The sequence below is a fragment of the Nipponia nippon genome, unplaced genomic scaffold, assembly GCF_047370975.1.
Source record: "Nipponia nippon isolate SJK-2023a ecotype South Korea unplaced genomic scaffold, ASM4737097v1 scaffold_10, whole genome shotgun sequence".
Lineage (NCBI taxonomy): Eukaryota > Metazoa > Chordata > Aves > Pelecaniformes > Threskiornithidae > Nipponia > Nipponia nippon.
In genome coordinates this window covers 6,094,211-6,114,113 of record NW_028262291.1, presented here as the reverse complement: position 1 = coordinate 6,114,113, position 19,903 = coordinate 6,094,211, and the positions used below count along the sequence as shown (strand labels likewise).

The 19,903-nt window shown below is 39.0% G+C and overlaps 1 long non-coding RNA gene across 1 annotated transcript in view; it reads right to left on the bottom strand.

The window, feature by feature from the left end:
* Positions 1–10,441: 10,441 nt before the first annotated feature.
* LOC148057047 (uncharacterized) overlaps positions 10,442–19,903 on the bottom strand; it is a 64,183-nt gene continuing 54,721 nt past the window's right edge. Inside the window, exon 3 of the long non-coding RNA XR_015702051.1 lies at positions 10,442–10,617. This is a non-coding gene — a long non-coding RNA (uncharacterized LOC148057047). The remainder of the gene's footprint in view (positions 10,618–19,903) is intronic.

The window sequence follows — 19,903 nt, the reverse complement described above, 5'->3', positions numbered from 1 at the left end:
ACAAGTCCATGGGGCCAGATAGGATCCACCCGAGGATACTGAGGGAGCTGGCAGAGGAGCTTGCCAAGCCATTCTCCATCATCTATCAGCAGTCCTGGTCAACCAGAGAGGTCCCAGATGACTGGAAGTTAGCAAATGTGATGCCCCTCTACAAGAAGGGTCAGAAGGAGGATCCAGGGAACTACAGGCCTGTCAGCCTGACCTCGGTGCTGGGGAAGGTCATGGAGCAGATCATCTTGAGTGCCATTACGCAGCATGTATGGGACAACCGGGGGATCAGGCTCAGACAGCATGGGTTTCTAAAAGGGAGGTCCTGCTTCACAAACCTGGTCTCCTTCTGTGACAAGATGACACACTTAGTGGATGAGGGGAAGGCTGTGGATGTTGTCTGCTTGGACTTTAGTAAGGCCTTTGACACTGTCTCCCACAGCATTCTCCTGGAGAAGCTGGCTGCTCACGGCTTGGATAAGTGCACTCTGCGCTGGGTTAAAAACTGGCTGGATGGCTAAGCCCAGAGAGAGGTGGTGAATGGAGTCAAATCCAGTTGGCGGCCAGTCACGAGTGGTGTTCCCCAGGGCTCAGTATTGGGACCAGTCCAGTTCAATATTTTCATGATGATCTGGATGAGGGGACTGAGTGCACCCTCAGTAAGTTTGCAGATGACACCAAGTTGGGTGGAAGTGTCGATCTGCTGGAGGGTAGGAAGGCCCTGCAGAGGGACCTGGACAGGCTGGATCGACGGGCCAAGGCCATTCATATGAGGTTCAAGAAGGCTCAGTGCTGGGTCTTGCACTTGGGTCACAACAACCCCATGCAACGCTACAGGCTTGGGGAGGAGTGGCTGGAGAGCCGCCTGGCAGAAAAGGACCTGGGGGTGTTGGTTGACAGCTGCCTGAACATGAGCCAGCTGTGTGCTCAAGTGGCCAATGGCATCCTGGCTTGTATCAGGACTAGCGTGGCCAGCAGGACCAGGGAAGTGATCGTCCCCCTGTACTCGGCCCTGGTGAGGCCCCACCTCGAATCCTGTGTTTGGTTTTGGGCCTCTTACTACAAGAAGGACATTGAGGTGCTGGAGTGTGTCCAGAGAAGGGCAATGAAGCTGCTGAAGGGCCTAGAGCACAAGTCTTAGGAGGAGCGGCTGAGGGAGCTGGGGTTGTTTAGTTTGGAGAAGAGGAGGCTGAGGGGAGACCTTATTGCTCTCTCCAACTACCTGGAAGGAGGTTGTAGCAAGGTGGGGGGGTCGGTCTCTTCTCCCTAGTAACAAGCAATAGGATGAGAGGAAGCGGCCTCAAGCTGTGCCAGGGGAAGTTTAGGTTGAATATTAGGAAAAACTTCTTCACTGACAGGGTAGTCAGGCATTGGAACAGGCTGCCCAGGGCAGTGGTTGAGTCTCCATCCCTGGAGGTATTTAAAAGACGGGTAGACGTGGTGCTTAGGGACATGGTTTAGTGGTGGACTTGGCAGTGCTAGGTTGATGGTTGGACTTGATGATCTTAAAGGTCTTTTCCAACCTTAAAGATTCTATGATTCTGTTAATACCAGATGTGCTTGTTCTATATTGATCACACAGTTTTACGAAATGGTTATGATCCCTCATCCTTTTCTGCACAAACCCACTTTATTTCCAAGGTGTGTTACTGCATATAGCCCCGGTGGCTCCTACGTGAACTGATGGCTTTCTCTGACTATCTCTATGAATGCTGTCTTGGCAAGCTCAGGAATCTCTTCCCATTTTTTGTAGCAGAAGAGCAGAGAAACATTCAAGTGATGTCTGTCATCTGCAGAAACATGGCTCTGTTCATTTTGCTTGTATTCTGTTCAGCTTAAAACTTTATCACTGTAGGAAGTTGTAGCCAATACATTTTAACTAGAATGAGCTTATTAATAATTTCCTTTTTATTCCTCAATAAAAACAATTCCAGCTTCAAGTATTTCTTGATACATGGTCTACTTACTTTGTAGTAACAGAGAATAAAATTGATGGCAGCAGAAACCTTTTCAAAAAGCTTTCATATGCAAAGGAGCATTTCTGTCCCAGGCCTGGGGTCTCCCCGTCATCCACACATTCATCTGCCTCTGCTGCCCTGAGACTTTTACTGCATGTCATTAGCAATTGCCCTGACTCGGGGTTTGAGTATCTGGTGTGAGACTGGCAGAGTTGCATAGGTTCTGTCTCTCTAGAGGCTCAATTCTGGATTTTCACCCCCAGAACTATACTTATATATTGGGGTTTTGTACATTCTGTATATTGTAAAAAAACAACAACAAAAACAAAAACCCCATCTGTACAGGCATTTTTTCTCTAATAAAGAAATAAGATGCATGTTTTTCTTTAAATGCTCATAAGTTAAAAATAATCAGCAAAGAGTAGATAGGTTTCTTATCTCTGCCTCTGCATTTCTGAGCACCTCTTGCACTCTTTTGCCACTTCATCCAGGAGCACTGACCCACCCCAGGATTACAGAAACAAACTGCTGTTTCAAAGACACTTTTTGCTCCATCTTGCTTTCTGTAACTGGAAACAAAAGCAGTCTGCATGTAAAGAGGAACATCTGCACTTTGTATATGGAATAAATAATACCTGTCTTTTTATGTCTAGTTCTGACTTTGCAGTGTCGCTGAGGTATAGAAAATGGTATATGAGCTATACCTTGGGTCCAGTGCATGCTTGTTATAACTCAGGATTTGGATATTCAGCTTTTCCAGAATTAGTGTGTTACATACATGATGTTTAATTTGAAGTTACATATGTTCCAATAATTCAAAAACATCCTTCACCAAGAAAAATGTGGTTTTGAGTTGTTACAAGCATGGAAAATCCTGTCCTGAAATGAACGTTTGGATTACCTGGAAATAGGTCTTGGAATGGAAAACTGTATCTCCAACCCTAGGAAGATAAAGAATTATCTGTTCTGTCCACCACAGAGCAGACATTACCTTCAAATTGAACTAATGCAATTTAAATGGCTACACTTTTAATTGATACTTATGTCATAATAATTATGAATAACAGGGCCACAAAAGTTAATAAATACATTTTAATAGCCCATGGCAATTTCTCATCATGCATCTGACAGTAGCTAACAGATGTGTCAAGAAACTTCCTTCTGTGTAAAGAGCTTTGCTGTGAAGAGTTGATGAATATGTCATTGCACTATTAATTGCTTTTCTTTCCCTCATTTTGAAAAAACCTACGGGTGTAAAAACTACTGGTTAATGAATTGCAGGTAAAACAGACTGAGGGACTGTCAGATGCTAAGCTGAGGTGCTAGGGAGGAAATAGTTTCTATGTATTGATGTTATCTTGGGAAAAAATTGCACATACAGTGCCTTCAGCCTCTGTCTAGTACAACAGAAAAATCATCCTCCCCATCAGACAGTTGCAGCAGGTATAATTCATGTGTTGAGTGTAGACTGTTACCTCTACACAACCAGTTGAGATGGTCATAGAAATTACAGGGCAGTTTTACCCCAGAAGCAAACTGAACAAATTAAGACAGATCTTTTCAGAGGACAGCTACAATTTAGCAGACAGATTTCCTCAGGAAAATGTTTACATCTGAGTGGAGGTCTGTGGAGCTCACCGGAGCTCTGCATGCCTCCAAATATTGAATTGTACCACTGGGTAAAAAACTGCTCAGTGACTCACCACAGATTATTTCAGTGCTTGATCTGCCATAAACTCAGAGGACATCCAACATTGTGAATTTTGTCACCTTTGATGAAGGAAAACATAAAGCATGGAGCAATACTATATACTTCTAATTTCAGTAAACAACCATGGGAACGTCATGCAAGCACGGCTGGTATATTTTGCTGTTGTGTTTGATGTAGTCCTTTAATACTCCTTACCGATGAGACTCCTTGTTGAAGTCAATTTAAAAAGTTGGCAGAAATGCTTTGTTTCAGCAAAGTAAAAACCCTGAATTTTAATTTCAAATTAAAACCAAAGTTTTAAAGCAACAGAGTTTCTAGTGAGGGCCAGAATAGACTAGAATTGAGTTCTCATCTGAACTCCTTCCCCACTCCAAGTACAATTTGGGGATACGAGCACATTTTCCAAAATATTTCCTTTTGATAGACTTTTATTTTCCGGAACCTGTATTTTCTGTATTTTTCACAGAAAATTCTCAGTCCCACCAGATCACAGTATTAAGATTGCCTAATTTATCTGTATTCTACTTCTTAGGCAAAAGAAGTATTACAAATTAGTGTCACAAGCATCAAAAGGTTATAAGGTTGAAAGAAAGAGACAGAGGGAAAGCAGACAACAGTTACCTTTAAAGCTGTAAATATCATAATCAATATATATTATATATTGCAAAGAGGTGAAAATACTCAGCATATGTGATACCTGAGTTTTGACTTAGGATTTGTACTAAGTGAGTCTGAAGCAATAAAAGACATTAAGATATGTATAAACCTTTTGAAAAGCTGCTGAGCTGGCAGTAGCATTTCAGATTTCATTGTACCGCATAAAATAATTGGAACGGCCACGTCACACACCTCAGCACATTTTGGACATTGTAGGGATATAAACAGTAACAGTACTGCATGTTAGCATGCAGCTCCTAACCCAAGCCGCTTATGGTTTCCCTATGAGTATCTGCCATAAAGTCAGTGGAAGTTCTTCTGTATGTAGCGTTATGTTATTTTAAATACGTGAGGGATTAGGATGTATAGCAAAAGACAACATCTTAAAGCAACATCTTGCCCCTCTACCTCATGAAATTTAGAATTGAATAGGACTACTCAAAAAAAAACCAAAGGAGTAATCTTTACAAAAGAAAATATTTTATTATCTGCAAAATCAGAGATGTGGTGTGGGTTTTTTGTTTCGTTTTTTGGGGGTTTGAGGTTTTTTGTAGACTATTCAGGACACACAAACAAGCACCAAATGGGACCTACGGTCCAAGAGTAGTAATTAAAAGCAAAAAGTTCTGAATTTAACATATTTTTTTTTTTGGTGGGAGAGCAAGATTTAGTTCAGTCTCTGCTTCTCTCTTTTTACTGCAAATTGCTTCTCCTGGTCATTTCAGTGGTGCCTAATTTTTCATCTGTCGAGTATGATCTCATTTTAACAGTGTTAACTTTAATTAAGCACTTTAGTTTTCATGGTTGAGATCCTTGATCAATTACTCTACATCATGTCTTATCCATGAATGAAATATAGTCCATAAATATGTACTGGCTTATTTATCTTCTTTAGAAAGTTGAAGAGGTACTCTGGAAGTACTAAAGAAATACTCTGTTTAGCGAGCTTCCTAATGGTATTTCATATTTTCTGAATATTTAAAAAATACTGTATATTACTAAATAGCAGGTACATACAGAACGAACTTCTTTTTTCTGATAAGTGAATTACCTTTATATGTTTTCCCACTCTCAGATAACTATATGTAAATATAAAGAACATTTCCAGGATTATTTTTTTCAGTGTACATTTAAAGGAAGGGAGAAGGGAGCTTCGTATGACTGTTGTTTAAGAAAACCCTGTTATTCTCAATGCAAAATAAGGCTCCTGTTTTGTTTGCTCCCAGTGCAAGACAACGCACAACATGTCTGTGTACTTTAATGTTTTTATTGCTTGAGAATAGACTCCTAATTTTAAAAGAAAACTTATTTTCACTCACTGACATACATTGACATGGGTGTTCTTACTAGCAATATATTTCTCTCAATGTAGCAGTCTCGCCACAGAAGATGGGGCTTGACATTGAAGTCTAGTTTCACTCACCAACTAATGAAGCATTGTCTCTAGTGCAACTCACCCTAATGTACCTAGTTGTATATGCAAATGGCCTTAGTCTTTGAGAATATGGGTTTCAAAGTGACACACCAGTAATTGGTAGCCGGCATTGTTTCACTGCAATCAAAAACGGTGTTGCAAGTACAGGATTAAAATTTCAAGGTGAGAAACAGCAGGTAGTGGACCTTAACTTGCAATACTCGTAGAGTGAAGAAATATAGAAAGGAATAGAAACCTAGTGAGAATGTAAAAAGAACTGGCTCTGAAGGCAATGCTTTTCAAAGTTATCTGGGATGCACCAGTCTGGTTTTAAAGTATACCTTATCGTGCCAAGGCAGGCTGTGGAAGGAACAGACTGCAAAGAGCTTTAAAAGGATTATTTTCCCTTGTCTTACTCCACTTCTCTCTAGGCCTTTCTAGCTGTTTTTTTCAGGAGATATGGTATATGACATGAGCAATTTTTCACACAGAAAGGTAGCATCCCACAGACTAGCACCCCCAGAAATTTCAACCTCCCTGTGAAACCACAGCCAGGAATTAGCATGTTGGGGAGAGGGAAGGGCTGGCAAACACCATGTGGGCTTCCAAGCCTGCCGTGGCTCTGCCAAGCGCACCTCGGCGCTTCCCTGAATAAACCTTTTCAATCATGCTTTCATACAGAGCCACTGTGAAGAACTGCAGCAAACTAACGGCAACGGCAATGTGGATGCAGGCATAGGGGCTGGCACAAAAACCCCAGGCTTATTCATCTGTGGCCTAATTAGTGTTTGCACCTGTATCACCTACTGAAGAGATTTCTGTGGCAGATTCTTCTTCCCCTGCTGTGAACAGCCACACTTGCAGCCCTCTCAATTATAGGCGAGAGAAACAATAACAAAAAAATACATCCTCAAACTTGGCCATTTTTCAGAATTCAGCTGGTAGCAAATATAGCAGGTGCTTGTATCTCATAAATTTCAGTTAATTTGAACACACAGCTTCACTTTCAAATACGTATCATTCAGATAGAAAAGGTGTGTCCTGTACACTCACATCACCAAGCTCTTGGTCAGGCAGAAATAATTCCAGATAAAATTAAGTCTTTTGCAGCTTCTGGGGACACAGCACAGCACTAAAGCCTACCACTCTGCCTGTAAAAATGTATTAGCATGCACTGCATAAAACTCAGCCTCTACATATAATCTGCTTAAAAATGGAAGCAGTTCAACCAGTTTAAGAGGTGGCTGTCCAGTAGGCACTTACTGCAATACCACTATAGTACTTGCTAATAAGCAATGGTTAATCTCTAGCATCAGCAATAGCTCATCTTGTACCATTCAGTAATGGGAGTCTGATCCCAGTGATGGTTTTTGATCAAGGTTTGCAGGAGTTTAAGCTGCATTTAATTATCACCAGAGGGGTTTTTTTTTTAATACAACTCTGTATAATGCTCATTGGATAAACCACTCTTTCTGCCTATAGGGTTATCATTTTCCTCAAGATCTTTTCCCTCCATTGTCTTGTGGGAATAATTTTCAACCAAAGACCACTGAATTTTTTCTGGCTTTGAAGTATAGCTTAGCATAAAACCAAAATGAGAATCATATTTCACTCCTATAAAAGTTACTTCATCGGAAGGCAGTGGAAGAACTGTGAGAATCCAAATTGTGTAAACCAGTCCTTCACTTTATTAGGGATGTGCAATTCTTCTACCGCTGAAACATCAAAAAATCATGACCACTATCTGTCAGCATCCTGAAATATGCGTGTAGTGTGAAATAACTATAAATGCCATTAAGGTGTCATATTTTGTATAAGTCGTCATGAAAATGAATGTGCTGACAAATCTAGAAAAAATCATAAATAAAAATGCAAATAAATATCATACAATTCAAAACACAATCTTATGCCCAGGCACACTGCATAATGACAGTTTGGAGCCAGCATCTAAGTCCTCACTTATCATGACTCACAAATCCATTTTTCTCTCGTTTTATGGATTCTAAGGCCATAAGTAGCAGCAGAGAGAGTCCAGTCTCACTTCCTGCAGAATACAAACCTCTACACGTCCAACAGCAAACTAATGATCACTGACAAGGCATTTTGGGGAAATTTAAGTTAACGAAAGCATTTTTCTTTTCCTTAGTCCTGTCCTTCAGGCTTTTAGAATTCCAGAGCTTCCTCCAAGATCACAAAAATTAGGCTTTCCTGAGCTTGCAGCTGGGACCAAAGCCTTCCAGAGAAGTTTGTTTGCAAACTATCTAATCTCTCTATAGGAAATAATAGTCTACACACGCATTCCCAAATATGAATCATCTTCTTCTAGGTTTTCTTATGAATAAGATAAAAGGCATAATCTTGTTCCTTTCAAAACAAGATGTTGAAAAATGATTCATTTTTTTGGACCCACCTAGAGAAAGCAAATTCAACCATCTCCTTGGACGTCCCATTACGGGGAGAATTCTGCACTTGGCAATTTCCAGTACGTTTCCTCAGAGGTATTGACACAAGAACCTGGGACTGCAATTTTACTCCTTTGAGAAGAAAACTGAGGAAAATACCTGCCCCACTCCAATCCTACTAACTGCAGAGTTACGCCTCAAAGATTTCGCTTCCTATATTATCACCAAGACTTCTTCCCAGTGCCCAAGACATTTATTTTCCTATCTCACATATTTTATCCTCACATGAATGAGTTTCCAGTATGGCCAATACCCATAATGTAAAACCATTAAGAAGTCTTCCCCCAAATTATACTTATTGCTTAAAAGAATTTGGTTTTTATGTATACACATAAACACAAAACAGAATGGTTCTCAAAAAAAAAAAAAAAGATAAATTAAGGGGGATTTAATTGTCAGACTTCTCTCTGGCACCAAAATGGGCAGAAATGTCCTTGTTATGAAAATCAAATTAGCCATGAACCTAACTTGTATTTCAGTAAGATGGGTTGCTGGCCTGCTCGGAAAAGGCAGCATCAGGAACCTCATGAGGAAATGTTTTTCAAATTTAGTTTTTTCAAATGAAAGAAGCTTTGTGATAACATAGTAAGAGTGAAAATTTCCAAGTCCTCATTAAAACCATCAATTATTACAATCACTATTTTTCTAAACTCATTAAGGAGAAAAAAAAAAAAAAACAAAAACAACTGAAAATCTTTAAGTCAAATTATTTTCAAGACATGTACTAGCATCCATTAGCTGCTTACTGCTCCCTTTAGAGAAACTGTTTAAATGCTGTTTGGTACTTCTGACTGCATAAACATTTCTCTCATGATGACAGTTACATACAATTATCCTTAATCATGCTTTTTTGCTTTGTCAAGGTACAAATAATGTTCATTACTTATGTTTTCCAAGCACTGCAGTTTAATGCACATCCTCATTTATATGGCTGTAAACATTTTTGTGAACTGCAGCTTTCATTCCCACAGTTAATAGGCTGTATAATGCAAAAATATAAAGGTCACAATGACCTACAAAAAAATCTTCAGTTTAATTTAAAAGCTTTCTCGACAGTCAGAGGGAAAATGCTATAGCACCTTAAGATCTTAAGTTTTAAGATTCACATAAAACACAATAAAAGCAAGACCCTCATGGGATAAAAACACACGTAGAAACCCAGAAAGTAACAAGAAAGAATAAGACCCTATATTTGAAATTTTTATTTTAAAACAGGGTTTTGATCCTGGGGAGAACTGAGCTAATGTATTTTTCACGTCTTTTTTCTTGTAGTGTGGACTGAACAACTGGAACAAACATGTAACAGCAGAAAGCGTAACAGCTTTATGTAAATGCTTTGAATGTCTGAGGAAATGGCCATGGCATTTTATGTCCTGCTTCTTTTAAGGAGAAAAAAAAAAAAAAACAAAACACACACAAAAAACAAACATATGGTACATACTTGTTTTTTCGCTGCTCAGTTTGCAAATAAAAATAATGAAGAAAATAATGAAGGTAATAAAGCACAGACTCAGAAGGAAAACACATTTTGTTTCAGCCAGCGTTTTCAAGGACAAGACAACAATGTTTAGACTTTTGCAGCAGTTGGATTTATATGGCAACTAGGTTGCTGCACCAAAATTGCAACGGAGCTGGAGATTTACTTGTCACTCACCCTGTTCTTCTGTTCATCCTGGCACTAAGTGAAATTCTCTCTTGCCCTCTTCATTTTGTGTTGTGGAACATAGCTGATGAAGCTTTAAGGAAAACAAAAGACAAAAAAAAAAGTGAAAACTGCATGTTAAGGAGTTTGCTGGGGGTGTTTATTTCTATTTAACTGGCAGAGAAGGGGGAGGACATGCTTGTTTTCTGTCTGACTGTCTGTCTGTCTTCAGGAAGATGACACTGATGAACTGGTACCAGGACTCCACAGTACTGAGAGTTTCCTTTCTGCTTTTGTGTAAGCATTTCAGAATGCAAATCCTGAAAGCAAGAAATGCAATATCAATAATCTCCTTTCCTTTCCCCTTTCCTTTTCCCTTCTCCTGAGATAGGAGCAGATCAGATCGGCAGTGCTTTCACAGCACTGATTAGCCCTCAGAAGTCTCTTTTACTACCTCTGCAGCTCTCTGAAAGATATCTGTGAACCATCTGTTTTCCCCTCTTATATTTTGTTTATTTTTAGGATTCATTCCTTCATTTATTCCTGTTGACAAGACTCTTTCATTAATCTAAGTGGGAAGGGATAAGCAGTTTGATTACTTACCTCAAGCAGTAAAAACTCTAAGGCGCTCCAAGTTACTGTGAGGTCATTAAAAAAATAGACACGGGGTTTCGGCTGCTTTCTTCTCGCTGCACACTGTTCATCAGCCCAGAAGGTGTGCCACCAGGGACCTAGGGAAATCCAGCTCCATCTTTCTTTGGAGTCACTCTGTGTAGGAGACTTGTCTGAAACAATAAGTGTAATAACATGAGAGCCTTGCACTCTTGCTATCTCAAACCCAAGGAACAGGCTGCTGTGTCCCCTTCTGTAGGATATAACTTGGAGGAGGTTTCAGGCTGTTCAAATTTGTGCCAGCAGCTGAAAAGCTTCTAGATAGCCTAGGGAAATTAAGAACAGAAAGTTAGTTGAATTTCTTCTTTCTCTCAGGTCCTACACTTCATATTTCACCTACCTAACTTGAAGATTGCAAAGGCTGTCAAACAGAGCATCCCAAGATCAATTGCCTCTACAGAAATCTCCAACTGTGTCATATAAACTCTCTCAAACAACTCTAATCTTTCCTAATTGTGAACAAAGACCACTGTTAGAAAATTGTTGCTTCCTCATATTGTCAGATGCGTTACTATTTCTGCTAAATATATGGAAAATACCTTAGCATCCTTGTTACACCACAGTGTGGCAACTCTACAGAAAAGTTGATTTTTCCAGTGAATCTATTCTGTGCATCTTGGTCATCATTACGTGTCTGTCCCCTAAAAAAAGACCAGTATGTTTTGGAAGTTATTCCCTTTCATGAAGGCACATTTTTGGCATATGCACCAAAAATTTCACATGATCTGATGCGCTATAGATACATACCCCTGTTATCTAAACAAAGAACAACTTTTCAGTTATATCCTGCTGCTTCCAGGGCTGTTTATATCACAGCATTAACAACTGCAGAGGTTTCACACAGAGGCAAGTGAAGCCTTGGCAAGGACACCCGTACCCACACCAGCACACTGAGAGTCAATTACCACCATGCCGTCATGCCCCACCATCCCCTTCACTACTGATGAGGGAAATAGTATTTTGATCTTTTTTTCCTTTTACCCTTCCAATTCATAAACAGAGTTAATGAATACAAGTTTTACAGAAATAAAACCCCACATATCTTGCTCTAAGCAATGCTTCAATCCATGAGAAAAGAAACACAGATAAGACCACAAGCATTTCAACATCCTACAGAGCCCATCTTAAAAGGATGCATATATGTAAATATGAAATTTTGAAGTAAATCAGAATGTGTCTTGTGTTAGTGTTTAGGAGTGCCAGGGTATAACAGTGCCACAACTTCATTGTGGCTCTAGAACAAAAATATAGTTTCTGTTTCAAAGGGTTTAAAATGAAAAAATAAGACAACGGACAGTAAGTGAATATAAACAAACAGATAGGGAACAAGAACAAGAGAATAAGATATTTTAATCAGAATTGCGCACTGTTAATGCAAGAAATCTTTTCAGGGTGACAGTCTCTGTTAAATAAATGTATTTGTGCCTTGAAAGTTTCAGCATAATTCTACATAAAAGAGAAAGTTTTCTTTTTCTCCTTCCTGCTGTCTAAAAGCCATCTGCAATCAGTTACTAAATATAATCCTAGGAAAAGCAATTAGACCCCATGTGGACTCATGGAGGTGTATAGAAAAGGTAGCACAGTTGTGAACCTGCAAGTATTTATCTCCAATCAAAACTTTCTGGCTGGATTCCAGGCAATGGATTTAGCATCAGTGAAGACTGTTAGCATGTCTTGAAAATACATCGTAATTTGTCTTTGTTCCCTTGCATAAGGATATAATTCTAGGGAAAAAGCTCTTTAAATAGGGAAATGGGCTAAGCATAATTCTAATAACGGTTGTTAAGATTTGTACAATCCAGAGTGGCATAACATAAAAATACAGATTTAAAAAAGGAAAAAAGCTGCAGTGTTTTCTCTAATGCAACTCAGTGCTCACAATGGTAGACAGATATACTCCAGTGAATCGACCATCTCGATTTTATAGCACCTGATGCATCAGCACCTGACTACCAATAGAATTAAAACACTCTCTCCATTTTTAAGAAAAACTGCATACGAGGTAAATGTGTTTGCCAAAACCACAAAGAATTACTGATCACTGAGCCCTTAAAGTATCCTTCTGAAGTACAGCATCCCAAAGACATTGTCAAGGAGCTCCACACACATTAATGCATGTGCAATGAGGCCACGGTATTTTTGGATATCAAATCACTTTTCTTTTTTCCCTGAATTGAATGGTAACAGTTTCAAACATGCCAAAAACATTTTGCATGAAAAATTAAAAAGAATACATAAGTTTAAAAAGGAGACATACCATGTATTATTGATGACATCTGTGAAGACTGAAATCTTGTACTTTTCTCCATTAATAACAATTTCCCCTAGTACACTGCCAATACATGATTAAAAAAAAAAAAAAAAAGAAAAAAGATTGTAAAGGTCTTAGTCCCTGTGCAGAAGATGCTGAGCACTTCTGAAATCAAACCACTCATTTCAGTAACTAATTCACAGATTTACACATCTAGTGCTGCATAACTTCACTGGTAAATACTGGACTTTCTTTTAGATGAAACTCTAAACATATTACAAAGCTATTGAAAAAGTTCTCACAATCGCAGGAATCATCTAGAAGGGGGGGGGGGGGGTGATGTTTATTAAGAATAGATCTAACACACCTAATTTTGAAAATATATTCACAGGAGGAAAACCTGTCCTGTATTCATCTCTTCTTTGTTTTCTCCCTCCTCTCTCATCAGAATTTAAATCCCATTCAGGACACTACTTTAAACTTGGAATTTATACATAACAGTATATGGTAATATCACTCACTGCTACACTTGATGAAAATTAAAGCTGAATGCAATTTTTCACTGAAGTATTCAGATTCAGGTCTGCAGCATTTTTGAATTTGTGTGGGATTTAACTCAATTGACTGAATATGAAGAACAAACTATACTCCCTTCAAGACACAGAACTTTCAGCGCTTCAACATTTTTATGATGAAACTTCAAGTCAAGTTTTAATTTAAGAAAAAACCATTTTGTTTGAAATGTCCAAATAAAATAAAAAAATATTTTGGAATTAAACAAAATATTTCCATGAACTAGTAGCATTTTTTTCTAAAAATTTAAGGAAAAATAATTTTCAGAATGGTTGAATGTGGCAAATCCAAAATTAATTTTCCCCATTTTTTTCTTAAAACCAAGCACAAAATAATTCCTATACTCCTAATTGAATCCTGGTTTTTTTGGAAGTCAACAATGCAATATCCATACAAGCTTTGTTGACCTCTCCTTCCCTAGATGATGGTGCTCCTTTCATTCCTTTAGGAAAGGGAAAGAGAAGTGGTTGTCCACAGCTAGTCATCGAGTATAACGTTAAAAAAGGACTGAAAGTCCAGATCTCATGGCAGATTCCAGCTCGCTATGCTTATTATACAAGGTCGTACGAGCATGCTTCTCAGCAAAAAGAAATAAATCAAATCAATCAATCAATCTTTAGTTTCAACATCAGGAAGATCCTGTTGAAATCCCAGCACACTTACTGCAGAGAAACACTAAATGGCTAAGTAAGTATTCATTCATATCTCCCTTGAGGCTTTCAAAAATCAGTAAATTAACTTCAATTTTCCCTGCTACCACCAAAAATTCTAAAAAAAATATACCCTGGAATTTCTTTTACATTACCAGGTTGTTTTATCTTGGAAGTTCAACTTTGAGGAATAATATTCTACATGACAGTGTAGCAGATGGGGCATCGCTTGTGGATCTGTCATCATTTCATTCAAGTCTCTCTTGCCTTCATTATGACAGAGAATTAAAATCTAATCTGAAACCTGCCATAATAATTTTTAAAAATCTTTTCAGATGGGACTTCCTTCCAAAAGATTAAAAAGCAAGAGAAATGTTCAATGAACTCACACCATATGTTTGTTAAGAAACACCTTCCTGGTACAATACCCTTAAACACTTGCTTAAACCCAGCAAAATGAAGAAAAGCAACAATAATCCACTTTGTAGGTGACAGACGGTGCCATGGGCTATTACATTTTGTAACTCTGCCAAATGATTTAATGCAGCTTCATTAAGCTACGGGCACATGTAATTATAAACTTGCCAGGTAAAATCTAAATTCAGAATCTCAATTTCAAAATCAAGTTTGCGTACATCAGGAAATCTTGAAATTACGCATAACTGGAAGAAGTTAACTAATCCCACTCGGTATTTTTTATCTGGTGAGTCCTCAGAATTAGTTAATCTTTGCACAAACTGGTATTTTTTTGAACGTTTACAACACCAATAAAAAGGTTGAGCAGCACCCCTCCAAGGGACCATCATGAAGTAAATTGCGTTGGCCAAAAAATAATGGTTTAATCTTGCCTTTATATCCTGATTATTCTCCTGTATTTCCTCTCCACCTCTTATACCAATGCAGATGCTGTGAACGAAAACCAACAGGACTGGCTGGACTGAGTGGTCCCTGAGCATCTTTAACAAGGCTGTCACAAAATGCACCTTCCACTTCAAGCTTTACCTTCGGGTGTTTCCCTGTTGTAGGGGACTACCTGAGGAGGAAAATTTGCCTGTATGAATGGAGAGCGAAGCATGAGATCCCATGCTCTCAGCACACTATCAGGAATCATCACGTTACTATAGCTCCTTTCCCACTGATATCAGTAGCAGTTTTCACTCAGCTTTTGAAGCAGCGTGTTTTAGTAGGGCCTGTAGCAATAGGACAAGGGCTAATGGTTTCAAACTAAAAGAGGGTAGATTCAGACTAGATATAAGGAAAAAGACTTTTATGATGAGGGCAGTGAAACACTGGCACAGGTTGCCCAGAGAGGTGGTAGATGCTCCACCCTGGAAACATTTAAGGTCAGGTTGGATGGGGCTCCGAGCAACCTGATCTAGTTAAAGATGTCTCTGCTCATTGCAGGGGGGTCGGACTATATGACCTCTAAAGGTCCCTTCCAACCCAAACCATTCTATGATTCTATGTTTAGACATTTAGCTGGGTTCAGGTAAAGACATACTTATTGCACTTAATGTGTAAGGTTAATGAAAGTTTTCATAGTTGACTATATAAACTTCTAACCAAATGGCTCTCCCTACCAGTGACCTGCTACCAGAGACCTTAGCTGGGAACACAGGCACCAGAGCAGGTAACCCTTGGTTTTTGCTGAAAATTGCCTGGGTCTGGAATTCCCTGAATATTTTTTTAAATTCCCTTTTGCCTGCTCAGGTATTGAATTGGGGGAGATCCAGATTACCGTTGTTACTGGACCACCCTGCATTCACTAAATTGTTACCATTTGAGCTTGTTTTGTTACAACAGGTAGCAATTCACACCACACATGGACTTCACACACAGGGGCATGCAGAGGTTCCGCAGGCACCTGGTTCTGCATCCACCAGTTCTTGCAGATACCACCAGGGCAGGAGACGCCAGAGCTCCTCAGTCCTTGGGAAACTTTGGCATGCTACCTATTTTTCATCTCTTCAGCCTGCCATTTTTGAAGGAACGATTTCTGCATCCAGACCTATAGGTACACAGAGAAACCACTCAAACACTCACTTGGAAGTGGCCTTTCTAACAATATTCCTTTTCTAGAGTCTTGGGCACCAAAACGTTTCACCATATTCAAAATTAAAATAAAAACCTTCTCATCTAATAAAAATGAGAATCTGAACAAATAAGCAAATACAGTGCATATTTCAACTTCCAAACCAAAGTTTCCAAACTAAAAATTTCCATAAGGAAAAAATACATATTCAATCTCAAACATGCTTCATTAATTGGACTTTTTTTTCCCTTACCCTAATCCCCTCCTCCTAAACATTCAGTCACAGAACTCATTTTCTCTTCGCCTCAACCACATTACACAATAATATCACTTAAACCATTACTATAAGTCTGAAGTTGATGAAGATTTCGTGAGTTTTCCCTGTCATACAGATAAGCTGGATATTTAAAAATCCTTCTAAATCCTAAAATGAAACATAGTGGCAAACATGGATACATTTTATATACACATCAATCAGAATAATCCATTTCAAGAGGCTTTCAGCTTTAAGCCTGTGTTTATTTGCATCTCTTACATATCTTTATTCCGGTGGGGGTGGGGGGGGGGGGAGGAAAGGGGAACCCAAACAACAGCAGTTTTAAGTCTCCAAAATTTCCAGACTAAATGATAAAAGTATTAAATATATCTTAAATTATTATTTTAAAACGTCATTGAAAGCAACTCTTCCCTAATGAAATTTTCCTTTTCAGCAAGTTGCAACTTCTGAAAAATAAGTTTCAGCCCAAAAGCTACTGCCCAGTGCAGTTCAGCAGTAGTGAGTCCCTGTCTCCCAGGATAAAAGCAAGAGCCTAATTATCACAGGTTTCTCTACCTCAAGGCAGTTTCCGAGCACCCCAAGTTCCACAAAGCTTTAAAATCACAAGAACATGCAGGAACTGAGCATCGAAGCACAAAGCGCATTGAAAATCCCTGTTCAAAAGCAGCCCAGAAATTAATTTCCCTCAAACCAGTGGCTTCTGTCACAGGCAAGGTCCTCTATAGTCACAGGAAAGATAGCTCTGTGTTTGATTTGCTTCTACAGAGGTCCACGGCTTTTATGATGCTTGATAGCTCATCAAAAATGTATTCATCTAATACCCTTCTGAGGAGCTGCTACACGGACACTCCCTTCTTCCTGAACACTTTGTAGAATAAATGGTTCCTCTGCTAATGAGTTCACAAACAGAGGCAATTTTACCAAGGTAAGGAGAAACGTACGACCTGCAAAAGTATCTACCATTTTCATCCCTGCTGATTCTGGAGATCTACAAAAAATAACTTCATACTGTGTAGCAAGACTGCATTTCTGCTTTTATCATTCACAACTGCAATTGGCTTTGCCTCATGAGGCCTCATCCTTTTCCCACCTCAAGTCAATTGAAGTTTTGCCATTGACGTCTGCTGGAACAGATTCAGGCATCACTTGAAATACCTTGCTGGGTGTGATTAGGCAGGGGGTTGAGCTCTGGCAGGTCTCCTCCGACAATTCCCACTTACAGTATTAGTATGGAAAATTCTTCACCTCTTCTAAAACGCTGTCAGAGCCTCTCTACCTTTAGTCCATCCGATATGAAAGCAAGCAAACTGAACTCTTAGGCATATATTTATCTTTTTGTAAGGGAATAGAGGGGTTTTAGCTAAAACTAATGAAAAATGCACTTAACATGGAATTTAATTATGTCAAGTATGCCATGTGAGTTTCTGGTGATATATGGTGAGGTTCTAACAGTTAAAACAGAGACCTTTATAAGCAAGCTTTTTTTTGGTCTTTTTTTTTTTTTTAAAAAAAAAAACATGTATTAGGCATATGAAAATTGAAGGACTCTTCAACACATCACTCAAGTGTTTATAAAGCACTAGCCTAACATCTGAAAAGCTCTAATTTCTGTTCACATATTCTTGCTGTCTTCTCTCTAGCACAATTCACTGGCTGAAAACTTAATGAGTACATTACAGACTTCCTTATGGATGTTTAACCACAGCTTCTTAGTATCAGTGATGCCAGCCTCAAGGCTCCCAGGAAGACCTCCTCTACCATTTCTGTGCTTTGCATTGCATTTACTGCAGCCATAGCACCACTTCTTGGAGCACCATGTGGTTCACAGGAATCCTGCACCAGTGATGATCAGACACATCATCATGCACAGGGCACAAAGCAAAGAGAAACAGCCTCATGATTGTCATTGTATAAAGGGAGAGGACAAACACAGTTGTGGTTTCCATAGAGTTGCCCAGCAGATCAGCAATAAAGCCAGGAAGAGAATCCTCCACGTATATCTTAAGCTGCCTTCCTGTTTCACATATCTGGAAACAAGGGAGGAATTCAGAGACTTAGGACAACTCTAAACTATGCACCTGTGAATGTATGCATAGAGATTGATCTCCAGGCCAAGGATCAATCAGAGGAATATTTTTTTCATCTGGCTATTAGCGTTTTCTCTGGTTGACTTTCCCAAACCAGGAAAAGGGAGAAAATGGTATAGTCACAGTTGTTTCATTTCACAGGACTTTCTTTTAATCTTGAAAATTCATAACAACTCTTCCTTAAGGAAACTTCCTGGTGGCTCTGTGCCACCCCATAAATAACAACTCAAAGTAGCAAACGCTCAGGTCTGCTGTACCTCCATGAGGCCGATTAGTACCCTATTTAGTACCTTACAGTACCTTTCCAATTCACAGGCTTAATTTTATTAGCATGCTTACCAAAGCACCTAGTTAATACCTGTATTAGTAAAAATTATTTTTAAAGTATTCTAGTTAATGCCTTCTTTGGGTTATCCCAGGTGTTTTTACTGTTCCATTCCCCTGATTAAAAAGCAATCTTCTTACCATAGGAACTCTCTCTTCCCAGGGGTGACAAGAGCAAATATAAGGTTTTTTCCAAGATAGAAGGAGCTCTGAGTTTTTTTTTATTTTTGTTTTGTTTTCCTTTGGGAATGCAAGGACTAGACTGCTTTTTGATAATTCTGGACAATTGTATATTTCCTTTTTAATCTTTTCTATACCCATATTTAATGAAAGTTCAAAACTAAAACTTATTTTGAAGGAAGAAGACAAAGTGGGTTTAGATTGATTCCTGATTAGGACAAATCAGGAGGTTTAACAGGAATTTTTAACTGGAATTTCTACCTTTTTTTTTTCCTTAAATACAATGAAATCTGCATCAGATTATGCCCAGGCTTGTGCTTTGGAAGAAAAATAGACAATAATGCCAATCAAGGCTATTTGTAATGAACTTTCATTACTTTGCTGGAACATTGTATCTGAAGACAAACATAAAGCTCTCAAGCATTCAAATACTGAAAGCTTAGAATATGAGCCTTGATCCGAAAGCATGGTCTAAGCTAACATTGACACGAGTGGAAGGACTGGAATAGTTTTCAGTGGGATTGGGATCAGGCCTCTTATGATTAAACCTGTCCCCGCTAGAGCTGTCTTCAGCATCCATTTTCACTGATGGTCCCATGTGTAACCCTCTGTTTACGGGATTTGCCCTCAAGCAAGTTGCCCCAACAAACCAAGGAAAACATGATTTAGACTATCTTCTTCTGACATGCAGCTTCTCAAGTGCAGCAGGCATCGCAGGCAGCTTCAGAAGGTTAGTGTCAGTGTAGGGTGGAACAATAACAAATTCATCCCTAAAGATGAGTAATGGCCAAGTTCACGTAATTTTATTTTCTACACATCACAGTTGCTGAGCAACTTTCCCGCTACGCAGCCCAGAACATACTTGAAGCAATCAACTTCAATTGAAATGACTGAAGTATTAAACTGCTGGGGCATTATTATTGATCCCTAATTAAAATGAACTACGTGGAAAATAGTACTGGAGAAGGCTATTAAATTGAGAAACGTAGAAACTAACGCCCACACCTTTAACGGCATTTAGATGC